At 42.9% G+C, this 23739-nt stretch overlaps 1 long non-coding RNA gene across 1 annotated transcript in view; it reads left to right on the top strand.

Annotated features, from left to right (window-relative positions):
• Positions 1-23739, top strand: part of LOC131380942 (uncharacterized) — a 162707-nt gene that overhangs the window by 111948 nt on the left and 27020 nt on the right. The window contains exons 3-4 of the long non-coding RNA XR_009209254.1: positions 7636-7733; positions 9088-9190. This is a non-coding gene — a long non-coding RNA (uncharacterized LOC131380942). The remainder of the gene's footprint in view (positions 1-7635; positions 7734-9087; positions 9191-23739) is intronic.

Here is a 23739-nt window from a genome sequence, read left to right as displayed (position 1 = left end):
TGTAAGAATGAATTATTGGGCCAGGCATGGTGGCTCATGCTCATAATCCCAGCACTTTGGGAGGCCAAGGCAGGAGAAGAGCTTGAGGCTAGGAGTTTGAGACTAGCTGGGCAACATAGCAAGACCTCATCTCTACCAAAAAAATAAAAAATTAGCCAGGCATGATGGTACATGCCTGTGGTCCCAGCTACGTGGGAGGCTGAGGCAGGAGGATTGCTTGCACTCAGGAGTTTGAGGTTACAGTGAACTGTGATCACACCACTGTACTCCAGCCTGAGCAATAGAGCGAGACCTTGTCTTAATAATAATAATAATAATAATAATAATAATAATAATAAATTATCCAGAAGCATCCTGGACAGATGAGTTCCATCTGGTTTTCAAACATTTCTAGTGAATGAGACTCTGCCCCAGCTGCCGTGTGTGGCAACCTTTTGCCATGGCAGCTTTCCTTCTCCCCTTGCCCCCAAGGTAACTAGTATACCTGCACAGGCACACATTAGAAATGTCTGCAAGTAATTCCTTGATAAATACATGATTCTTTTCTCAGCTTTAGACAACACATTTCTTTGGCTTGGTGCTGTGAGTAACCAAGCCTGTGAAATCAGCACTGACCCAAGGGATGGGCTAAAGGAGCCATGAGAAATCTCTGCTTCTTCTGCTCTCCCCCCACCCTCCTTCAGGGTTGAGATCCTAAACCTTAGGCCCTGACTCCTATCTTCTACTCATTCTTCACCCCCTCCTCACTCTTGCTCCCCATCTTTCACATCTCCTTCCTTGGGCTGTCCCTCTGCTCCACATATTTTTGGGGTCCTGAAACTCATCACTCTGATTTCTCTGAAACCTTAGCAGAAAGATGTGGATGCAAAGTGGCCTGGAAAAGAGTAAGCAGTACTTCTAGGAAAAGGGACATTGTTGAGGCAAATGTAAGTCTGGGATTGGGAAAAAGTTAGAGAGAGAAGAAATCGGGGGAGGAGCACCCTAAATTATAACTAGAACTAATAAAACATAGTAACCCAAATCTCAGACACAGGGCCTTATTTCAATAAGTTAATATATCAAAAATTTAAAATGGGACCTTTAGGCCAGGCACAGTGGCTCACACCTGTAATCCCAGCACTTTGGGAGGCTGAGGAGGGCGGATCACCTGAGGTCAGGAGTTCAAGACCAACCTGGCTAATATGGTGAAACCCTGTCTTTACTAAAAATACAAAAAAACTAGCCAGGTGTGGTGGCACACATCTATAATTCCAGCTACTCAGGAAGCTGAGGCAGGAGAATCTTTTGAACTTGGAGGGTGGAGGTTGCAGTGAGCCAAGATCACGCCACTGCACTCCAGCGTGGGTGACAGAACGAGACTCCGTCTCAAGAAAAAAAAAAAAAAAAGGATCTTTAAAACATCATTCCTCCCACCTTCTGGAATAGTCTAGATCTAGTTCTATCTGGGGACAGAAGGTTAGACTGAACCTCTCAAAGGAAAGGACTCAATCTCTCTGGAGCCCCCGTCTCCAGAACCTACCTGGTCAGGATGTCCTCAGAAAATTTAGCCTAAATCCCTCCTGCTGCTCTTTGCAACATCTTTCAAGACCGATGATGCATACAATTCATCTTGAATGTCCCCTCCTCCCTGGGAGCTTGTGACAGCACATCTCACCTGAAAAACCATTAGACTCCGAAAGTGTTGGGACTGGCCCTGGCACGTCTTTGCCCTTCCATGCTGTCCTCTCTCCGGATGACTTCAGAGGAGGTGAGGGTGGTGTTCGATGGATGCTGCAGCCTCCCCCTCCTCTTTCACTGAATTGCCAATATATTTTCTCTGACAGTTTGCACAGATAGTAAAGATACCATGTAATTACTGTTGCGTTTGAAAGCCAAACATGATTTATTTCTGACAAGCTCAGTCATCTTTGGGATGACTTGGTGTATGTCTGTGTGTGCGTGTGTGTGTCTGTGTGTGTGTGTGTCTGTGTACATGTGTGTGCGCACTGGTTATGTCTTTTTGTAGAAGGAAAGTAGGTATTCGCCCCTATGTCTCTCACTCAGTTACCTTCCTTTACTGAATCAAGAATCATTGGAGTATGGAGAATACTGGAGGGGGAGACAGAGTCCCTACCCTCAGGAGACTCCTGGTGTGATGGGGATGATGTGACACACAACAGACGCAGACATGAAGACAAGGGCAGAGATCCTGGCAGTGATGGAGGATGGAGAGGGACTACTGAATGGAATGCGGTGACTTGTCCACAGAAGCCTTCCTTCAGGAGGCTTGTCAGGGAGTGTTTGAAAGAGAAGGTTTAGGGCCAAAGAGTAAAGGAAAGGAGAGTGTCTTTGATGACAGAGAAGAGTGAGCTTTAAGGTAGAAAGAGGGAAATTTGCATGGATTGGAGCCATTTTTCCTAGCTGAGGCAGAATGTCTCAAAGATGGAGTCACAGGAAAGTGGAAGCGTGGGAAGAGGAGTGTCCCAGTGGGAAGAGGGCTCAAAGTGTTTATTGGTGGTGTTTTGTCAAACAGCTGCTGTGAGGCATTTAGGTAGTGCCTTTGAAACACCAGGTCCACAGAGGGAAGGCTCCCACCTGTTGCAAGGGATGGGGCCTGACAAGGGCAAGGAAGAGATGAGGGCAGCTAGGAGGGAAGAGGATACAAAGACTGGAGAAGGCACTGCAGGGCCTTTCTGACTCCTGCTTCTGAGCTTGTGAAGAGGAAAGAGCAGCTGGTTCTTTTCCAGTTCCCTTCTAATTCCAGTAGGAGAGTTTAGGGTTGGACAAAAGAAAGGACTATAGAATTGTCCAAAGCAAATGCACCATTGCATTGACTTCTGTGCCCTAAAATATGTGTGGCCTGTGAGGAGGGCACCTACTCTAAGGCAGAAAGGTGCACAGGGATGGAGCTGATCTTCAGCCCCTGCAGTGGATGGGGAGTGGGGGGAGTTGGTGATCTTAAGTGTTGCTCTCGGCGTCTCTGGCTCAGGCTTCTGTAAGTACAGACCTGCATCCGAGCCCCGCCCCAACTGTTGATTATACCCCTTGGGATGCATCATTGCTAAGAAAGCAGATGTGCCAGATGTGACATGTTTGAAAGAAAAAAAAAATCCCTCGCCTCTGAGCCTTGAGGGGGGCAGCTCATCACCATCTTGCTGCCGCTTATGGGAAGGGCAGCTGAGGTTGGGCTTAGCCAGCTTCGTACCCTCCTAGTCCCTCCACAGAAGGGTCTCCAAGCACTAACGGAGCCAGATGTGGGGAAGGAGAGTGAGGAAAGAAGGAAGAGACACTGAGGCCCCATTTCAAATGGAAGAGATTTTGGTTGCCCAGTAGTGGGTGGGCTGCCAGCTAGTTCACCTTACTGGATTGGGCTCCTCATGTAAGGAGGTGTTGATATGTGTGCATGTGCGTGTGTGTGTGTGTGTGTGTGTGTGTGAACAGTTGCTAAGTATGAGTTTCTAGGAATTCAACCCCATAGTACCACTCTGGTTTATCTTCCAACCTCTCCTGAATGCCTCCCATGACTTCCTGGGAAGCCTCCTGCTCCATACCTCCCTGCTGCCCTTGCAGTTTTCCTAGTTTTATTTTCTTCCTGCCCTCAGAAATTGAGCTCAGAACTTGCTATATGTCTTGTCCTTTGCCTGAGGGAGAACCTCTTGAGCTGTGCTGACAGATGTCTCAGTCTGGGAAGCCCCAGAATGCTTTGCTGGGTACCTCTCCGCCAAGGTGGCGCCCAAGATACCCAAATATCAGGGCCTTGGTTCTTCAGTTGCTCCCCCAGTCATTTCTCAATGCTGATGGGATAAAAGAACAATTCATTCAATAAGACAAGGAAAGGACTAGGGAAAGAAATCCAAGAAAGACTCTTGAGTATACTAGAAAGTTCTAAGACTGAGGTCAAGGTAAAGTCACAAAATACTGCACAATGCCTGGGGAATGGATTTAATGGTTCTATAATATCAACAAACCTTAGAAATGTCATTGATTCCAGAAAGCCTCTGCTTAGATTCCTAGAGGTGATTCTTGATTACATCTTTAAGTGTTGACATTTCCTATTTTCTAAATTAGATTCTAACCCTTTTAATCTGAGTCCAGGAAAAGTGGACCTGTCACCAAGACATCTTGGCAGCTAACCCAAGACTTGAATACTTGTAAGTTAGTAGAGTTCTACTGTTTCTACCAGCTAAAAGTCCACTGACTAAACCAAATCCTACAAAGTAGCTCTATCCCTAACCTTATCTTTAATCCTGATCCTGAAATTAACCCTAACCCAAATCCCAATTCTAACCCTGCTTACCTCTCCCCTCCCTCACACACACTACCTAGAATGATTTGAGGGTGGGAGGGGTTGGGGAGGAGAGGGCAAGATGAGGAATGCCTCTGGGGAAACGGAGGAGGAGATCCAGCCAGAGCGACCTGGAGGAGCCAGTGTGGTATCTGGGAGCCTGGGGCATAATCCTGGTACTTGCCAAGCCATGAGTCACAACATCATTCTCCATGGCATTTTGTTGGAGGGTGTCTGGGCTGGCAGCTGGTAAACAGGCTTGCTTAGAATAAGGTGTGCCCCACCGCCCCTCTCCATAATTTGGGGGAGAAGGGAGAAAGTCTTCTGTCCTGAGGGTCCTTCTTTCCTCTGTCCTTTTAGATTTCACAAGACTCAGTCAAAGCAAGAGGAAATACTTGGAACTTAGAAATTCTTTATTGCTAGTTGCAAAGAAATTATGGAGAGATGAAATCATTGAGAATGCAGAGTCTTGAAGCTTCCAAATGTGAGAGGTGCCCTAGTCCAGCCCCCTAAGCGTTATTCTCCCAAGTGTCATCCCCCTGAGGGACGCCAGGTTGCCCCATTCTGCCCTGTGTCCTCTCATGGCAATGCCCATGCTACTCCACCACCCTCCCACTGCAGTCACTGCCAAAATTCAGATAGGCATCCACTGTAGCTGGATAGAGATCTTTATGGGGGTAAACCTGTGCTTGTGGATAAAATAGCAACTGGAAACACCTGGACTTTTTTCCTGACCTTGGTACCTACCCCAGCTAGCATCATCATGATGCGTCAGTTTTCTATCTATAAAATGGGACCAACTCTGAGCCTTACTCTTGGGGAAGGTTTAGAAGGAGCAGTACACTAATGACTATTTTCTGACATTGAGAGATGATGATTAGGGTTATTATTGTTTATTCCTTGAGGATGCAAGACAGCCATCAGCCTGACTCTAAACACATGTAGTTCATTGCAATTGCTGTCTTTGGGGCTCAGAGAAGCTCTGCTCCTTGCTTCCCTATCCTTAGCCCGTATCTGCCAATCCTACTATTGCTATTTATACTATAAATAGGACTTCGGGGAAGGAGGGTGCCTGGTTGCTTGATGTCTTCCCTCTAGGCCTTATTTTCACACCCTGGAGCAGAATTTACACACCCCTCCCATTACAGATGTAGCTCCTGTCCCAGCATCCTTTGCCAGGTTTGGAGGTTAAAAGTTCTTTAAAGCCAGCTAGGAACTGACAGTTGCAGGACCTAACTTGCAGTATGCTGTGAGAGACCCCCAATGCTTCATCCTTTGAACGCCACACAACAGTCACTTCAACAAAGTCTTCTAAACTCCCAGGTGCTACCCACTTGGCAGACACCAGTGTTTCAGTTTGTTGAGGATTTCAAAAATACTGTTTGATTTAGAAAAAAGCCAAATGTGTAAATCAAACTATGTAAATCAAAAGAGGTTTGGTGTCACAATTCCTGCCAACTGCCTCCTTTTCTCTGTCTCTCCATAATACTGAAACATTGGAGTAATAATAATAACTAACATTTAAAGAGCATTTTACAATTCCAAAGTGTTTTCGTTTATCATCATTTGATGATAAACCTGTGTGCTTGGAATAATTGCCCACATTTTACAGATGAGAAAACTGAGGAACAGAGTGTTTAGTGAGTTCCTCAAGGTCACAAAACTAGTAAGTGACCCAGTTGGCATTTGATCAAAATGTAGTGACTGTTGCAAGGAGGCTGAAGGTCTTTTTATTGTCCAACTATGGAAGAAGAGTTAAGGAGCCCTTTCTGAAGAACTTTCCAGGATGGGGAATACAGAATTTCTAATTCACAGAAATGTTCCTAACTCATAGAATCAGGGTAAGATGACCTTGGCCTGGGGCCCAAAAGATATTAGGTGTAAAATACCCAGTAAATCTAACTGTAAGGTCAGATAAATATTAAGAAAAATGAGAAAAAAATGCCATCATTTACATGCAGTTAGTATTTAATTGCTGAAGTTTTGAAGATTCTAAGCAGTCTTATTTAGAAGGAATCCCCGGGAGCTAATCTGTCCAGGGTCCCATCTCTAGGCCATACTGTTAACATGTGGTTGGATGCCCTGTTCATTTATTTATTTATTTATTTAATTTTTAAAATTTCCACTTTTATTTGAGGTTCAGGAGGTACATGTGAAAGTTTGTTGCATGGGGGAATTGTGTGATGCTGAGCTTTGGGGTAGGAATGATCCCATCACCCAGGTAGTGAGCATAGTACCCAACAGGTAGTTTTTCAACCCTCACCCCCGCCTTCCTTCCTTGTTTAGTATTCCTCATGTCTACTGTTTCCATCTTTAAGTCCATATGTACTCAGTGTTTAGCTCCCACTTATACGTGAGAACATGTGGTATTTGGTTTTCTTCTTCTGTGTTAATTTGGTTAGGATAATGGCCTCCAGCTGCATCCATGTTGCTGCAAAGGACATAATTTCATTATTTTTTTTTTAATGGGATGCCCAGTTCTTAAAGATGTCAGGGGAACAAGAGCTCATGTAGTATTGGATTCACCTATTATTAACTTTATCTTAGACCCAATCTAAATATCTTTTGCTGTTATCCCACTAGTTCTGTGTTAGTGGGAGTAGAGTAAAGCTTTCCAATCTCCACCTTTCTCTCTCTCTCTCTGCCACTTTTCTGCTTAGAAACTTTTGCTGGTTTCCCATAGCCACCTTACTGGGTGCTTACTATGTGTCAGGCACTGGTGCTTTATACGCACGATCTAATTAGATTGCTACATCAACCCTGTGAGGTAGGGGCTTTTGCTTTCTTCATTTTAACATAAGGAACAAAAAATAGTTAAATAATTTGTCTGGCATCTCATGACCGGAAAGTGGCGGAGCTGAGAAACTCTGTATATATTAAAATGTATATTTCATGTCTCCTGATGGCAGGACCTGACATCTCTTGTACCAAACACCAACCATAGCCCTCTAGTAATGCTCAATAAATGCTTGCTGATGACTATGTTGATGAAGAAAAGAACAGTTCTATGGTCAAAATAATCAGGAGGAAGGGGAATCTTAATTTTAACTATCCAATTTGCCTAGGAGAACAAACTTCTTGATTCTTATGGACTTTGGTGATGCCATTTCAGGAGCCCCTGCTATGTGCAGAGCTCTCCATTCAGTGGAGGAATCCTCTAGGGCTGAGACTGATTTCTGTCCTCAGGGAGCTCACAGGTCAATGGAGATGACTGCACTCAGATCTAAGACACAGACATTTTTACTGAGTTAACATGACTGTTGCAGGTTCTGACACTACCCAAGGAGAGTTTGGAGGCTCTGATTTGCTCTGGTGGTAGGAGGAGATGGTACAGGGAGGCCGCAAAGACTGATGCTCTGTTGGTTCTCCAGTTGTCTTTCAGGAGGTGTAGCCTGGTTGTGGCCTGGGGAGTTTGGCTGTTCTATGTGGTGTGCCTCCACGGTGTGGTCTCCAGTGAGCTGCTCAGCAGGTAAGGCGGGCCGGAGATGATTTACCCCAGAACAAGGTGAAGAGATGAGAGGACAGGAAGAAGCTCCTCAAAGCCACAGAGCAGCAGAACTGAAACAAGAACCAAACGAATCCACCTAAATGTCTCAGCCTCACAGGGTGCAGGTGGAGAGGAGGCGCCATTTCTGTCAGAATGACCTGGTGCTCCAATCGCTCCAATGTGCCTCCTTTCACTCCCACCACCCGCACTTTGCTTAAGCACCCTGCCCTGAAGCAAGAGCTGAGATGTCAGTTTTTGGGGAAAGTGAGATGCAGCATTGCCTGACAAATGGGTGGGTCCCCCCCAACCCCGCCTAGTTTATGAGCTCAGGGTGGCTCCTCCCTTCTAACACCCTCCCTCTCTTTATGACCCTGTGCAATCTTTGATGTCTTCTTCTTGTGAAGGGTGGTGAGGGAAAAAGAAGCCAACCTCAGCCAAAGAGGCCCTGCCCACGATAGTTCTCGGGTGAGGGAAGGGGCTCCAGGGAGTAGGGCAGGGATTTTGCCCAAAGAGCGGTAAGCTGGACAAGCTGACACACTGACCATCCTTCCAGATCTGTATCTACTTGGGAAACGTCGGCACTACATTTGGTCTCTTTCATGGCAATAGAAAGAATATGCTTAGGCTTTGAGCAAGCCAGACCTGGGTTCAAATCCTAGAACTTCAACATTCTAGCTTTTTGACCTTGGGCAAGTTGCTTAACCCCTTGAGCTTCAGTTTCCTCATCTAAATTAAGTAATACACTATAAATTTCATAGGATGTCATGAAAAACTAAGTAAAACATGCTTACATAAAGTGCCAACACCCATCAAGTGTCTTGCATCCAAACTTGTCCCTCTAATTAAAAGATACATTTCTTGACAGCAGGGATGTCAGTGGCTTGCTGCCCTCCACACCCCTCCACTTTTTCCAACACCACAGACCTCTTTGCCTCTCTGTTTTGTGTGGAGAGGCATTTTTTACTGAAGCATGCTCCGCTTTCCTTACAAATGCACAAATCCCAGGATTTGTGTCAATCTTTTCTGTCTTCTGCAGGCCCCCATCTCAAAAGCCACAAAAAGAAAAGGTGGTCAGAGAGCTTCTCCTACCCTGGAGAATCCTGTAAGCAACTCCCTCTTCACACTTGGCAGTTTTCCCTCTTCTCTGACATGTTCCCTCTCTCCTCCATTAAAATGATTTTATTTGCTTTGCTCCTATTCTTATCCATCTATATATTATTTTTTATTTTATAGCTATCCTATAATGGTCTGGGGCTATCCCTCCTGAATCACCAACTAGGCTTACTTTAGGACTTAATTTGGTTTTATTAAAATTACCAAAATTCTCTCTGGGCAGGTGTAGACCTGGGCAGGGCGAAGCTCTCTGGGCTGTTGACTGTGAGGCCCCTCCCCACCAGTAGATTTCCAGGCCTCTTCAGTTGTGCATTCAGCCACAGCAGGTGAGTGTTTCTGGTGCATGTGGAGTGTGGGTGTGTGTGTATGTGTGTGTCCTTACCCTATTTTGTCTTATAAAATCTCATAAAATGGGTTTCCCACTCTCACTGCCTTTACTTATCCATGTCTACACTCTTGTTGGGAGCAAATGCTTGCCTACATTATTTTTGCCTTTTCTAAATTCATAAGTAGGAATTTAGAGGAATCCCAGGTGGCTGGTGTAAGTGCATCTGAAACCAGTGAATGCACCACAGGTGTCTGATATGGATATATGGAGGGGATGTGTGTGGGTGTGTGCATGTGTATTTGTCTAAATGTAGCTTGAAGTGTAGATCTTTCCCCAAGTGGCTAGACACTACAGTCTCATAGAACTATAAGAACACAGATTTATACTGCCTAGGGAAGGCTGTAATGTATCTTAAGAGGTGAAAGAAGCTGCCTACAAGAGGCCACAATACCTGCTCTGGGGGGGGTATAGACACATCCTAATATGTAGATTCTATCAGAGATCATTTTTGGTGTTAACTATAGTAATAGGTTTTAGGCTGCTTTGTATCTTTACTCTTTCTTTTCAGAAAAGTAGGGTAGGAAAATCTTGGCGGGAGGAAACAGATTCCCATTTAAATTTTCCAATATATTACTTTTTCCCTTGAATAAAGATATCTTCATTAGGATTCAGAAATTTTTGCTTTAGAGGGGCTGCACCCAGAAGTAGTAGAAGAGGAAATAGGAATCAAAGAAAATGAGAATGGCGAAACTGAAAAGAAACCTCCTGAATTGGATTTCTCATATTATCTTGGTGGTTGATCATTGTCCCCCAAGGCCACCAACCCACACAGATCCCATTGAGAGGTAGAACTCAGGCAAAACTTCTCCCCCACTTCTGTCTTAGTCTAGTTTTCCTGCCTGAAGAGAGACATTTTCAGTTCATCAGAGCTTGTGCCTCCCTCCAACTTAAAATCTAGATGAGTGTTTTCCCACCTGTCTATCTACTCACATCCCAAATATCTCAAGAAACTGGGGAAGAGCTCTCTACTGGGGAACATGAACATTCCACTTCTCTATTAGAGAATCCCACAAAATTAGGTCAGATTGCTGCTGGACCAGGAGTCTCTGTTTCTCAGTACCCTGACTTTTGCTCCCTCCCTACTGCTTTTCTTGGCTGGAATCAACTGACATTGAACCCGCCTATTGCATTTAAGAGAAGGGGGAGGAGAGATAGGGCTTTTAAAAAGTTAGCTTCGTGTTAGGAATAATGCAAGGACTCAAGTGCCTCCCTAAGGATCTCATTTTGAATCTACAGGGTTGAATGAGAAACTAGTCCATTTGAGGCAGCCTAACACGGGGCACTTGAAAATTGACATTTTCTCACGATCCGTCCTTTCCTTTAAAAAAAAATTAACTTAGAAGAATATGATTATCCTAAAACATTTTATTTTTTAATTAAAGAGGGTTCATTATGCTACCCGTCTCATCTCGTCCCAGAGGAGGAAAACCCTGTGTTCAGCAAGTTTGCTAAGAAATAATTATAGGTTCAGATCTTCCCCAGGCCCCGAAATTCAATTAAAATTTTTTTGTTTTAAGTTGCTAGCAGTCACATGGTATGTATGTGTGTGTGTGCGTGTGTGCGTGCGTGTGCATGTGTATGCCCCAGTTTTCCTTGTAACTATTCTGGGAATGGGTTCTCAAATGTGACAATCATCTTCACATTCTCAGCCCAATTTCTTTGGCTGTATCTAGGTGAGCAGATATTAACATGGTGAAAAATCTTCTGCAAAAGGAAGCTCACTTTGATTTTTGTTTGTTGGCTTAATTTTTGGCTAGAATCACCCCAATTGTCTACCAGTCCCCAGTTCCTGGGATACTTCTCTGCCTTATACTGAATTAGGTCAGTGTAAATCAGTGGCTCTCAATCTTCACTGTGGATCTGAATCACCTGGGGAACTTTTAAACCATAGAGATGCCTGGGTCCCACTCCTAGATGTATAGAGTCAACTGGTGCGCCATGAGACCCAGGCATCCATATTTTTAAAAAGCTCCTTGGGTGATTCTAATGTGCAGCCAGGGATGAGAACTACTGAAGAGATGGCAGCTGTGTTTGGATCTCACAAGTGATGTGAGATATGGGTGATTAGTAGAGACACCCAAACAGGATCATAAGGCTCAATTTGACTCTCTGCATTGCTCGGCTCATTGTATAGTTATTTTACATCATGTAAGCATAGGGGCAGAGCGTTACCTGTTTATCCTGACTCTGAGTTATATTTAGACCTAGGTGGGAACAGGATTCCATAATTTTCCCCCTACCACCTCTTTCCCCTTTCCAGGAGAGGTGACAGTTCTATTGAAGCTCTATCCCTGCTTACATATAGAAGAACATAAAGATTATTTAGGGAGGACAGTGGACCTTCCATAGGTGACAGGTGCCATATGGGCAGGCTGGCACACCTAGGACATTCCAGGACATGGGGATGTATTTATGAGTTCACTTAAGCCATGGCTGACCTCTCCCATAGTTTAAAGAAAATAAATAGAACCACCCCCCAGGCTTCAGACACAAACCCTCCTGGCAGCCAGAACTATGGAAAGAGGGTGGGTAGGGCTGTGTGAGGCCAGATTCTTACCATATAATAAACTAAAATAGACATGTTTAATAGAAATCTAATAAATGAATTAATAAAATAAATAACACAAATGTGCCTATGAATCCCCATATATCTCAGCCTATAAACATATAGGTTTATATATATTAGTAGCTTACATATTGTGTATGCATGTGTGTAGATTTAAATAGATTGCTATATAAATTTATTTATATAATGACAATAGCCTTATGGGGCATGGAAATAATTATGAAGCTATTTCAGGCATATTTTTTGAAAATTGTAGCCATTTTAATATTTTGACTGAAGATTTCATCAATATCCTGATGCTTCCAAGTTATTTAGATTTATTTATTTGTTTATTTATTTATTTATTTATTTATTGAGACGGAGTCTTGCTCTTTCTCCCAGGCTGGAGTGCAGTGGCGCGATCTCTGCTCACTGCAAGCTCCGCCTCCCGGGTTCACGCCATTCTCCTGCCTCAGCCTCCAGAGTAGCTGGGACTACAGGTGCCTGCCACCATGCCCAGCTAATTTTTTGTATTTTTAGTAGAGATGGGGTTCCTCCGTGTTAGCCAAGATGGTCTCTATCTCCTAACCTTGTGATCCGCCCACCTTGGCCTCCCAAAGTGCTGGGATTATAGGCGTGAGCCACTGCGCCTGGTGTTATTTAGATTTATAAAGTATGTATACATTTTCTATTTTGTATACAGATGTTCGTTGTTATCTATCTTAGCTTTTTCAAAGAGACGGTACTGAATCTGTGTGTAGATAGCCAAAGTGGGCAATTCAGACACAAATAATCTACTTTGGGGCTTAGATAATCTGAGTTTACTAATTATATGAATCTGACTCTAAACTCTTCACTTATTTGGTGCTATATAGACATAGCCTCCGTAATTTGAACCAGATGAATGCACTTCATTATACTTTTGAGGATGCGTGTGTGTGAATAGCTAGTAGGACCTTTGGGTCAACTTTTACTTATCTGCACTCTTGGAGGGAGGGAGTAGAAAATTATCCAAGAAATAGCCAAGAAAAATAATTTTAATTTGTCTTTGTAATGAAGTCAGAATCTCAATCTCTCTCTCTTTAGCCTCCTCTCACATACAGGTGCCAAATAAGTGAATACACACACACAAACACACACACACACACACACACACACTCGGTCTTTTGTCAAACTGACCCTAATATCTTTCTGGGCTTGAACGACTGCATCTTGATGGCCCATGAAGGGGAGGAAGTGAACCTAAGTGATCTCCAGAGACAACGATAGACTAGCACACATTATCCATATATGTTGATATGTGCTAACATATGTAGAGATATGCTTTTGTCCCCAAAGGCCTTAAGAAATTGTCTATAAACCACTATAAAATCCTTATCTGATTTCTATGCCATTCCTGCTTATCTGGTAACATAGTTTGATTCTGCATTCAAAATGGAACAGATATTGGAATTGTGTTTTCCCAGACCACCTCCCAGAGCTGGGGCTCAGGGTCACACAGTGAACAGTAGAGGGTAGGAAGGAAGCCATCCACTACCATCTTCCTGTCCCCTATGGGTAGTTGGAGCTCAATCGACTACAGAGGCTCCCGAAACTCTGCTTAACAGGTCCATTTATGGTGATATTTTATGAAAAAGAATATAGATGAGTTTTAATAAGACTCTTCTCTCTCTGAGCTGGCTCTGCAACAACTTAGCTTTAAATATGCATCTCATTCTCCTAACTGCTTCTCTTAACTTGTCGGCAAGACCAAAATGAGGCATATGGGGAGACAAAAACAAACCTGGCCTTGGAAAAAGACAACTCTGTCCAAAGCCAAGATTGGCTACCTATGGATGAACTAAAAAGGGAGTTTTCTGGATTACTCAGTCTTAGCTATCCCATTTCATTAAATATGTACAACATGAAATCAACTTTGTTGTTTTCTTGAATCCAAATCTCCCCTTTGGCAGGGCTGTGTAGGAAAAGGGTATAGTAGAACTGCTCTGTGAATTTCATAGAGTTGCTGTTTCACCCACACTACTGGTGATCCACTAGTTACAGCGTGGACATATCAGCTTTCCAGTTTTCACCTGGGAGATATACGGTCACATATTATGTGGGTTTGTGCCAGCAGAATGAAGTGGGGTGAGGAGGATTGGACCGGCTCCTCATTTATTCATTCAATGAAGGTTTATTGAGCCATCTACGATGTACCAGGTGCTGTGCTAGGTTCTGGGATGGCAAAGAACAAGATCTTTGCCTACAAGGTACTCACTGAATTAGCAGAAGAAATCAACGTATCAACAGATAATCATAATATAGTGTTTTAAGTGTACTGATAGAAATAATGCACAAGGTATTATGAACGCACAAGCTATTATGAATGCACAAAGGAGCAGAATCTAATCCACTCTTTGGGGTGGGGGCTGCGCAGAGGGTGTCCTCTCGAGAAGCAGATGGCAAGCACTGGAACTTTATTTTATTCACCTTTGTATCTCCTAGTCCTAACGATGATGCCGTGTTTGTTCCATGAATTGCCCAAGGATTTAAGTCTCTTTAAATGCAGTGGCAAAAGCACTGTAATAGGAGTCAAGAGGTCTCGATTCTGGTCTAGGCTCTGCTATTGCAGTTTGTGGCTGGGCCATGTCACTGCTTGTCAAGATGAAATTAGAGGAAGATCCTGGACCAATACTAGGCCACCACTTCCCTATTTAAATAAAATATAGTGCCCCTCCTTCCAGTATGTCTATAATGTATAAGAAATAAAATCCAAGTTTTCTTTCTATAATCCATTCATAAAGTAGTTGTCAGCTCTCCATAACCTTGCCCTTTTCTAGTTTTCTGTGACACTTTTAAAAGTTAGGGCAGGTTGACTAAGGAAGCTGGAACCTGGGAGAAAGTGAGATCATGTTAAAAAGCCCATTTGGCTTAGTTCTGTCAGTGCTGAAAAACAGTTTAAACGCAGCCCGCTCTTAGGGCAGTGGGGCAGCAGACCGTGGGGACCACACCGTGTCCTCCATAGAACAACTGTTTGCTTCTCTGCTTGAGCCCAGCACAGAGCGAGGCTGGTGGCCAAAGTGTGCTGACCTGGTTGCAACAGGAGGGCTTGCATCCCTTGTCATCATGCTTCCTCTTCCTTTTTCTTGAAGGAAGGGAAATAAAACCCAAATGTTGTACAGCTAATCAAACAACTCAGTGTTAAAGCTGGAGGGCCTGATCCTTTTCATAGTATCGTTTGCTTTTTGCCTCCAGAACACTAAAACTCTTGTTTACCTCCATCTTCTTTTCTGTAATATGGGGGCTGTGAAGAGGGTGGCCTCTCGAGAAGCAGATGGCAAGCAATAGAACTTTATTTTATTCACAATTCCTGCCTTATTATTTAATGTGTGTTTCTTTTATAGTACTTACCAAAATTTATAATTTGTATTTGATTAATATGTCTTTCTAACTAGGTGGTAAGATTCATGAATGCAGGGATTGTATTTGTTTTCTTCTCCATTTAATTCCCAGCATCTAGTATGGTGTTTCCAGATAGTAGTCACTCAATAAATACTTTATTTTTTTTTTTTTTAGTCATAGGATCATGCTGTGTCACCCAGGCTAGAGTGCAGTTGCACGATCATAGCTCACCGTAACCTCAAACTCCTAGGGATAAGTGATACTCTTGCCTCAGCCTCCCATGTAGCTGGGACTACAGGGGTACGCCACCATGCTGGGCTAATTTTTTATTTTTTATAGAGATGGGAGGTGTCTCACCATGTTTCCCAGGCTGGTCTTAAACTCCCGGCCTCAAGCGATTCTCCTGCCTCAGCCTCCAAAAGTGCTGGGATTACAGCCCCAGCCTGTGCTCAGCCTCATACATACTTTTGAGTCACTATGCCCAGCCTCATACATACTTTTGAGTAAATGGATGAATGGTGTTGTCAAAGTCAAATATTATGAAGTATTTGAAATCTCTTCAAAAAATTATAAAGGAGAAACATGTAAAGCATTATTTCTTCTCAACTAGATCGTAAATTTCTTCATTTTAGGAACTGAGTCTTACACTCTTTTTTTTTTTTTTTTTTTTTGAGACAGAGTCTTGCTCTGTCGCCTAGGCTGGAGTGCAGTGGCGCAATCTCGGCTCACTGCAAGCTCCGCCTCCCAGGTTCACGCCATTCTCCTGCCTCAGCCTCTCAGAGTAGCTGGGACTACAGGCACCCGCCACCACACCTGGCTAATTTTTTTGTATTTTTATTAGAGATGGGGTTTCACCGTGGTCTCGATCTCCTGACCTTGTGATCCGCCCGCCTCGGCCTCTGAAAGTGCTAGGATTACAAGCGTGAGCCACTGTGCCCAGCCACACTCTTTATTTCCCATCAGTCTAGCATTTTCACCTAGTAGGTACTCTGTAAATAATTATGCGTATCACTATAGTGTTTAAAAGAACATCATAATACTTGCAACAAACAACCTGAAAATGAATTTAAGAAAAAAAATCCCATTTATAATACCATCAAAAATAATAAAAACCTTAGAGATGAATTTAACAAGCACAAAACTTATACTCTGAAAAGTACAAAACACTGTTGAAAGAAGTTAGAGAAGACCTAAGTAAATGTAAAAACATCCCATGTTCATGGCAATATTTTCCAAGTTGATCAAAAGATTAAACACAATCACTGTCAAATCCCAACTGGCTTCTTTGCAGAAATTGACAAACAGATCCCAGGATTTATATAGAAATCCAAGGGACCCAAAATACCCAAAACCATCTTGAAAAAGAGGAGCAAGTTGGAGAACTCACATTCCTTATTTTAAAACTTACTACAAAGCTACTGTAATCAAGACAGCATGGTACTGGCATAAGGATAGACATATGGTTATCCAGTGGAATAGGGTTAAAAGTCCAAGAATAAACTCTCACATTTTCAGTTGATTGCTTTTTGACATAAGTGCCAAGACAATTCAGTGGGGAAAAATAGTCTTTTCAAGTAGTACTAGGACAACTGCATAGCCACATACAAAAGAATTAAATTGGATTTCTATTTTACACTACATACAAAAATTAACTCAAAATGAGTCAAAGACCTAAATCCAAGAGTTAATTAAAACTATAAAACTCTTAGAAGGAAACATAGGTGTAAGTCTTTGTGACCTTGGATAATGCAGTGATTCCTTAGATAAAGGCACAATTTAAAAAATAGATCTAGTGGACTTCATCAAAATTAAAAACTTTTGCTTCAAATCACACCATTGAGGAAGTGAAAAGACAACTCACAGAGTGGGAGAAAATGTTTGCAATTCATATATCTGATAAGAGACTTGTATCTAGAATATATAAAAAACTCTAACTCAAAAGGATAAAGACAAGTAGCCCAATTTAAAAATGGACAAAGGGGCCGGGCGCGGTGGCTGACATCTGTAATCCCAGCACTTTGGGAGGCCAAGGTGGGCAGATCACGAGGTCAGGAGATCGAGATCATCCTGGCTAACACGGTGAAACCCCGTCTCTACTAAAAATACAAAAAATTAGCTGGGTGCAGTGGCGGGCGCCTGTAGTCCCAGCTACTTGGGAGGCTGAGGCAGGAGAATGGCGTGAACCCAGGAGGTGGAGCTTGCAGTCAGCCGATATCCCACCACTGCTCTCCAGCCTGGGTGACAGAGTGAGACTCCATCTTAGAAAAAAAAGAAAAAAAGATCTGAATAGAAATTTCTTCAAAGAAGATATACAAATGGCCAGTAAGCACATTAAAATATTTCCTACATATTCCTAACATTATTAGCTATCAAGAAAATACAAATCAAAACCACTATGTGATACCACTAGGATGGTTACAACAATAATAAAAACAAGGTCATAATAAGTGTTGGTGAGGATGTGGAAAAATTGGAATCCTCGTACATTGCTGGTGGGAATATAAAATGATGCGGCCACCTTGGAAAACAGCATTTCCTCAAAACGTTAAACCTAGAGTTATCACATGACCCAGTAGTTCCACTTCTAGGTATATACCTAAGAGAAATGAAAACATGTCTCTACATAAAAACTGGTATATGAATGTTCATGGCAGCATTGTTAATAGTAGCAGAAAACCCAAATGTCCATCAATTGATAATGGATAAATGAAATGTGGGACATCCATATAATGGAATATTATTTGGCAATAAAAAAGAAATGAAATATTGATATATGCTATGATATGGATGAACTTTGAAAACATTATGCCAACTGAAAGTAGCCGGTCATAAAAGACTACATATTGTATAATTTCATTTATATGAATTATTCAGTGTATAGGTATACTCTATATTTGGGGTAGAGGTATTCAGGTTACAGGTAAAGGTATAGGTATATGCTATAGTCAGGGTATAAGTTCAGGGTATAAGTAAAGCTATAGAGACAGTAGGTTAGTGGTTGCCTAAAGCTAGGGATGTTGTGGGGAATAGGGAGTGACTGCTAACAGATACAGATTTTCTCTTTGGGGTGTGGAAATATATATATACATATACATATATATGTATTTTTGAGATGGAGTCTAGTTCTTTTGCCCAGGCTGGAGTGTAGTGGCACGATCTCGGCTCACTGCAACTTCCGCCTCCCGGTTTCAAGTGATTCTCCTGCCTCAGCCTCCCAAGTAGCTGGGATTACAGGAGCCTGCCACCACACCCAGCTAATTTTTGTATTTTTAGTAGAGATGGGGTTTCACCATGTTGGTCAGGCTGGTCGGTCTCGAACTCCTGACCTCATAATCTGCCTGCCTTGGCCTCTCAAAGTGCTGGAATTATAGGCGTGAGCCACTGCACCCGGCCTATTTCTTCATTTTTCTATCAGCTCAGTGCTTTGGAGCATAGAATGAAAATTGTAGGCAGATTTTTCTTTTCTTTTCTTTTTTTGAGACAGGCTCTCACTCTGTGGCCCAGGCTGGAGTGCAGTGGCACCATCTCAGCTCACTGCAGCCTCTGCCTTCTGGGTTCAAGCATTCTCCTGCTTCAGCCTCCCTGAGTACCTGGGATTACAGGCGTGTGCCATCATGCCCAGCTAATTTTTGTATTTTTAGTAGAGACTGGGTTTTGCCATGTTGCCCAGGCTGGTCTCAAACTTCTGAGCTCAAGTGATCTGCCCACTTCAGCTTCCCAAAGTGCTGGGATTACAGGTGTGAGCCCATGTGCCTGGCCAGTAGGGTGGATCTTAAAGGAGAAACAAGAGGTGGAACAAGGACGAAAGGGAATTCAATTTGCTGAGTTTTTTGGGAAAAGCTGAGAAGTGTGTTCACTTTCCTAGCCAATGTAATTAGGTAAGTTTTATGTCAAGACTCCAAATGTGACGGTTTTTTATTGAGATTTCTAGTTTTGGTTGTGGTGTTTGAAACTTAATTGACCCAGCCACCTTCTTTGGGTCCAGAGACACTAAAAATTTGAAACATTGACCTTTTGTCCTTAGTGTCCTTCATCTTTCTGAAGATCTGGATAATTGGTGGGTGTGGAAGAAAGCCAGGGAGAACCTTGTGTCTGTCTTGAGAATGAAAGGGTGACAGGAAACCAGGGAGTGACTCAGGGAGACTGGGGTCTAGAAACACAATGCTCTGAAGACTTGCCTAGGTATATAATGGGAGGGAACTTGGAGGTCTTGAGGACTGCTTGGACTCCTATTTTGCTGCAGTTTCTATTCTAATCTTTATTTTTGTCCTTTCTCCAGGATCCAAACTTCAGTGACCTGAGTACCTGTCACACCTATTTGTTCTGAATAGCCCCTTTGAACAGAGCCTTTCTTGACAGAGAAAGGGAGTATTGGTAGGTGTGGGAGGCAGGGAGATCTAGCAAAAAAGAAAAAAAAAAGAATTATTAATAGCTGTAGTCATTGAGAAACTCAGCCTGATGGGGAAAACAATAATCAGAGTTAAGAACTAAGAATCAACAAATATAAAGACTTTCTTCATTAGAATAAAAGCTTCCTTGATGAAAAAAACGTTGAGCTACATTTTAAAGGACCTTTAGAATGCATATTGTGGCAAAGGAGAAGAAACTCCACCCAAGGCAGCCAGAGTAAGCATGGTGGAGGAAGCATTTTCTCCCATGATGTTGGGCCTCAGCCACAGGAATAAGCGTTGCCCAGAGCTAGTTAGCTGTGACCCTGTTCCTGCATATCCTGAGTGATTTGATGTGACTAGCTGAAGTCCAGTTAAGGGTCAACTGAGGGAGCAAGTGAGGGGATACAATGAAGTAACAGTTTGGCTTGGGTCTTGACTGGAGAATTCAGTGCATTTGAGGTTGCCTTTAAGAGGAGTAGAAGTAAGAACATTAGGAGCCCTTGCTGCCGTTTGGGTTACCTACACCAAAACAGATTTGTGTTCTGCTCTCTGGCCAGCCCTATTCTCTGCTCTTCTTATCCCAACTTGCCTAATTGATACCTTGGCCGATGGTGTCATTAACAATGCTTGAATAATAGCCTGACTGGCTGATTTCAAAATGAGAGACATGATTAATATGTCAGAAATCCAACTAGGGGGAGCAGGAAAGGGTATGTCCCAAGAAAAAGAAAATGGGGGAGAGGTCCTTCACCCCTTTACTGCCAGTCCACTGTCTTCAGCAGAAGGGAAGAACTTGGGGATTGGAGTCTGACTTCAGCTCCTTCTTGGTTTGCTGATCCTTCTCCATTTCCCCTCCCCTACCTCCCCCAACAGCACACGTTCTGACACCTACAAGCTCGTTACATGATGATGACCTATATTTTTATCTTTTTTATGAGCATCAAACACACATCGTCTTGCAAGCACATGTGTTTTTTTCCCCTGTTGACGTGTGAGTGCCTTTGATGGTAATTTATTGTAGGGTTGAGCAGCCAGGTCTTAATTGTACCCTAAAATTGCTTACCATTTTGATGCCTCCAAACCATCCCAAAATGTACCTTTTTCCTACAGAAGGGTGTGGGGCAATCTCCTTTTTTACTGTGTTATATGGTGGAATGTGAAGCTTAGAGAGAACATGAGGGAAAGATTCCCTAGCTGGGTTTCAGGGACGCCTTGGTCCCCAGCTTCTAATTGCAGTTGGGCTGTCTGAAAGTTCTGCTCTACTCAACAAAATTTAGACTCAGTTTTTCCCTCATGGTATAGGGTCAACATGACTTCACTGGTTGCTCCGAATGGTCAATGGGCAGTTTCTACTCCAGCATTCAGACTTTTGGGGAAATTTCCATTGTGGCCACTTGTATCTGTGACTCTAGATGGGATTAGAAATGAGAATGGGGCATTAACCTAGGGAGCCTGGGCTATGAGAGGCAGCATATCAGGCCTTCTGCAGTATCCTGTAATAACCTCTACCTCCACATCTGACCACTTCCTCCCTTGGCTTAGGTAGAATTCAACATTCCTGTGTACAGGGGAATAGAGGAATACCAAAGAATACCAAAGCCCAACAGAACTTAGTGGTTTGGTTTTGTTTGGTTTTTGAGACAGGGTCTCACTCTGTCACCCAGGGCAGAGTGCAGTGGCGCAGTCTCAGCTCATTGAAGTCTCGCCCTCCCAGGCTCAAGCAATCTTCCCATCTCAGCCTCCTGAGTAGCTGGGACTATAGGCGTGTGCTGCCATGCCTGGCTAATTGTTTTTTTGGCGGAGACAAGAGTCTCACTATGTTGCCCAGGCTGGTCTTGAACTCCTGGGTTCAAGCAATCCTCCCACCTTGGCCTCTCAAAGTGCTAGGATTACAGTTGTGAGCCACCACACCTGGCCAGAGCTTAGTTTTTAATTATAATTTGAGTTTGGGCCTAATAGTCTCCTTTGCTGTGGCCTCACTTTGTCCCTCAGTACAATAGACAGCATCATACCCTAGGACACTCACATTCATTACAGAAGGATGAGTCAGTGTTCCAGAACAACTAGAAATGTAACCCATGTCTCATGAAAATATAAGGAGAAAAGAAAGACTGAAATTCCTATCATTCCCTCTGGAGAGGCCAGGGGTAGTATCCAATGTTAACCCAGGCTTCTGTGCTGGAAACCGGTCTATCTGCAGACTGGATCCGTGTTAGCTCTTGCTACAGACTCTCCATTCCGGCTGAGTTCATTCTTCTGTCTCACACATGACGCTCATTGCATGTGCTTGCTCATACTTGCCTCCAAACATGTATACAGGCCAGTTTCCTCCTCTCCTACTCCAGATACTGTTTCTCCATCCTCCCTGTCCAACTTTGTCCATTTTCTTTGTAGATACCCGGTCCTGCCTGAGCTCACTTCCACCAGAAAACTTTCTTAATTGGCCTTACCTGGCTCCAAGGACTCTACTATTCTATAGTTCCTCAACATTGTATTATTTGCACTTATTTCTGTGATCTACTGTCTGCCTGTGTCCATGGAGGAATGTTGTGTATCTGTCTCAATGAGCCTCCTGACTGAGAGCAGAGCTATTACTGTTACCTTCTTCAGTGGATTAAAATCTCTTCTGTTAAAGGCCTCTCTCTTCTGAGAGACTTTACACTCTTCTTCGGTGTCCCTGGCAGTGGAGTTGTATAGGAGCAAATGAGCTTGAGAAAGACAGCAGCTTCCATGATGGAGTGCATGTGAAATCTCATTTTCCTATAATAACTAGGACATTATTGATTCTCAAACTTCAGAAAATGAGTTGGTTATCTGGAAATTTCAAAGAAACATGGTGCATCTATCTTAATTACCTGGTTTTCCAGTATACAGATAATAAAATTAGAATTCTGTTGCTTGATCTTGAGAGCCTTCCATGGCGACAATAATATTGGGATCAACATTCCTTTACATAACCTAGACTGCAATCTCAATTAGCAATAATCGCACCTTATAGACCTCGTTGGCTACGATACTGCCACTGCGCAAAGCTTAGACTGCAATCTCATGGGTCTACTTGAGTTTCTTCAACTTGTTCTATGCCTCCAGACCTTTGCATATGCTATTCTTTCTGTCTGGAATGCCATCCTTTCGTCATCAACTTGTCAAGATCTGATCCTTCATTTAAAGCCTAGCTTAAAATCTTCTCCAAGATTACGTCCTAGATCTCTCTAGCGAGAATTATTTCTGACCCTCCTGCAACTATAGTGTCACATTGTTTGAGTCTCTATTATACTACCGTTTTGTACTAGAATAATATTTACATATGTATTTATCTCTTTTACTATTCTGTAGGTTGTGGGAAGGTGGAAATTGTACATATTTTTTCTCTTCTTTTTTTTCTCCTTATTCTCTGCCATCTTGTATCAATTTGAAACTAACTCCCCCAAGATTGTTTATTTTTTAACTGTATATCCCTTTACATTCCTGGGCTTAACACAATGCTTTGCATAGGAGATGCTAAAGAAATATAAATTAATTTGGTTAATAGAGCCAGGTTTTTTTTTCTTGTTTTCAACTTTTATTTTAGATTTCAGGGCTACACATGCAGGTTTGTTACAAAGGTATATTATGTGATGCTGTGGTTTGGAGTACAATTGAACCCTTCACCCAGAAAGTGAGCATAATACCCAGTAGGGAGTTTTTCAGTCCTTAACCCCCTCCCACCTGTAAAGAGAGTTTACACTCTTTCTTGGTCTCCCATTTTTATGTCCATGGCAGCAGAGTTGTATAGCTTTATCAAGCTCATCTTCATTCCTCCGTACTCCCATCAACTACTGACTCTCCCACCATTTCAGTTCTCCTGACTTTCAACAAAGCCTTTTCATGCTAAGATAAACTATTTAACTGCTTCCCCTTCTGTAGTTACCCTGTGTCATTTCTGATGGTCTACATGGCTGTTCTGTTCAGTCCTATTCTTGTGTGCTCAATCCTGTAGCTTCGTTCTTGCCAAGCTCTGGTCTATTATCTCCTCTTCCTCCTCTGGAAAGTCTTCTTTAACTATCTCCCATAAATGTCCTTACCCCTCATTCTCCCAGCATTGATAGCGATGACGGCACTCCAGCATTAATTCTCTGTTTATCTGTATCTTGTTTTCCATTGTACGGGAAACTTCCCCATACTGATATT

The sequence above is a fragment of the Hylobates moloch genome, unplaced genomic scaffold, assembly GCF_009828535.3.
Source record: "Hylobates moloch isolate HMO894 unplaced genomic scaffold, HMol_V3 SCAFFOLD_13, whole genome shotgun sequence".
NCBI classification, from domain to species: Eukaryota; Metazoa; Chordata; class Mammalia; order Primates; family Hylobatidae; genus Hylobates; species Hylobates moloch.
Note: the sequence above shows the minus strand (reverse complement) of the source record. Positions and strands in the feature narration are given on the sequence as shown.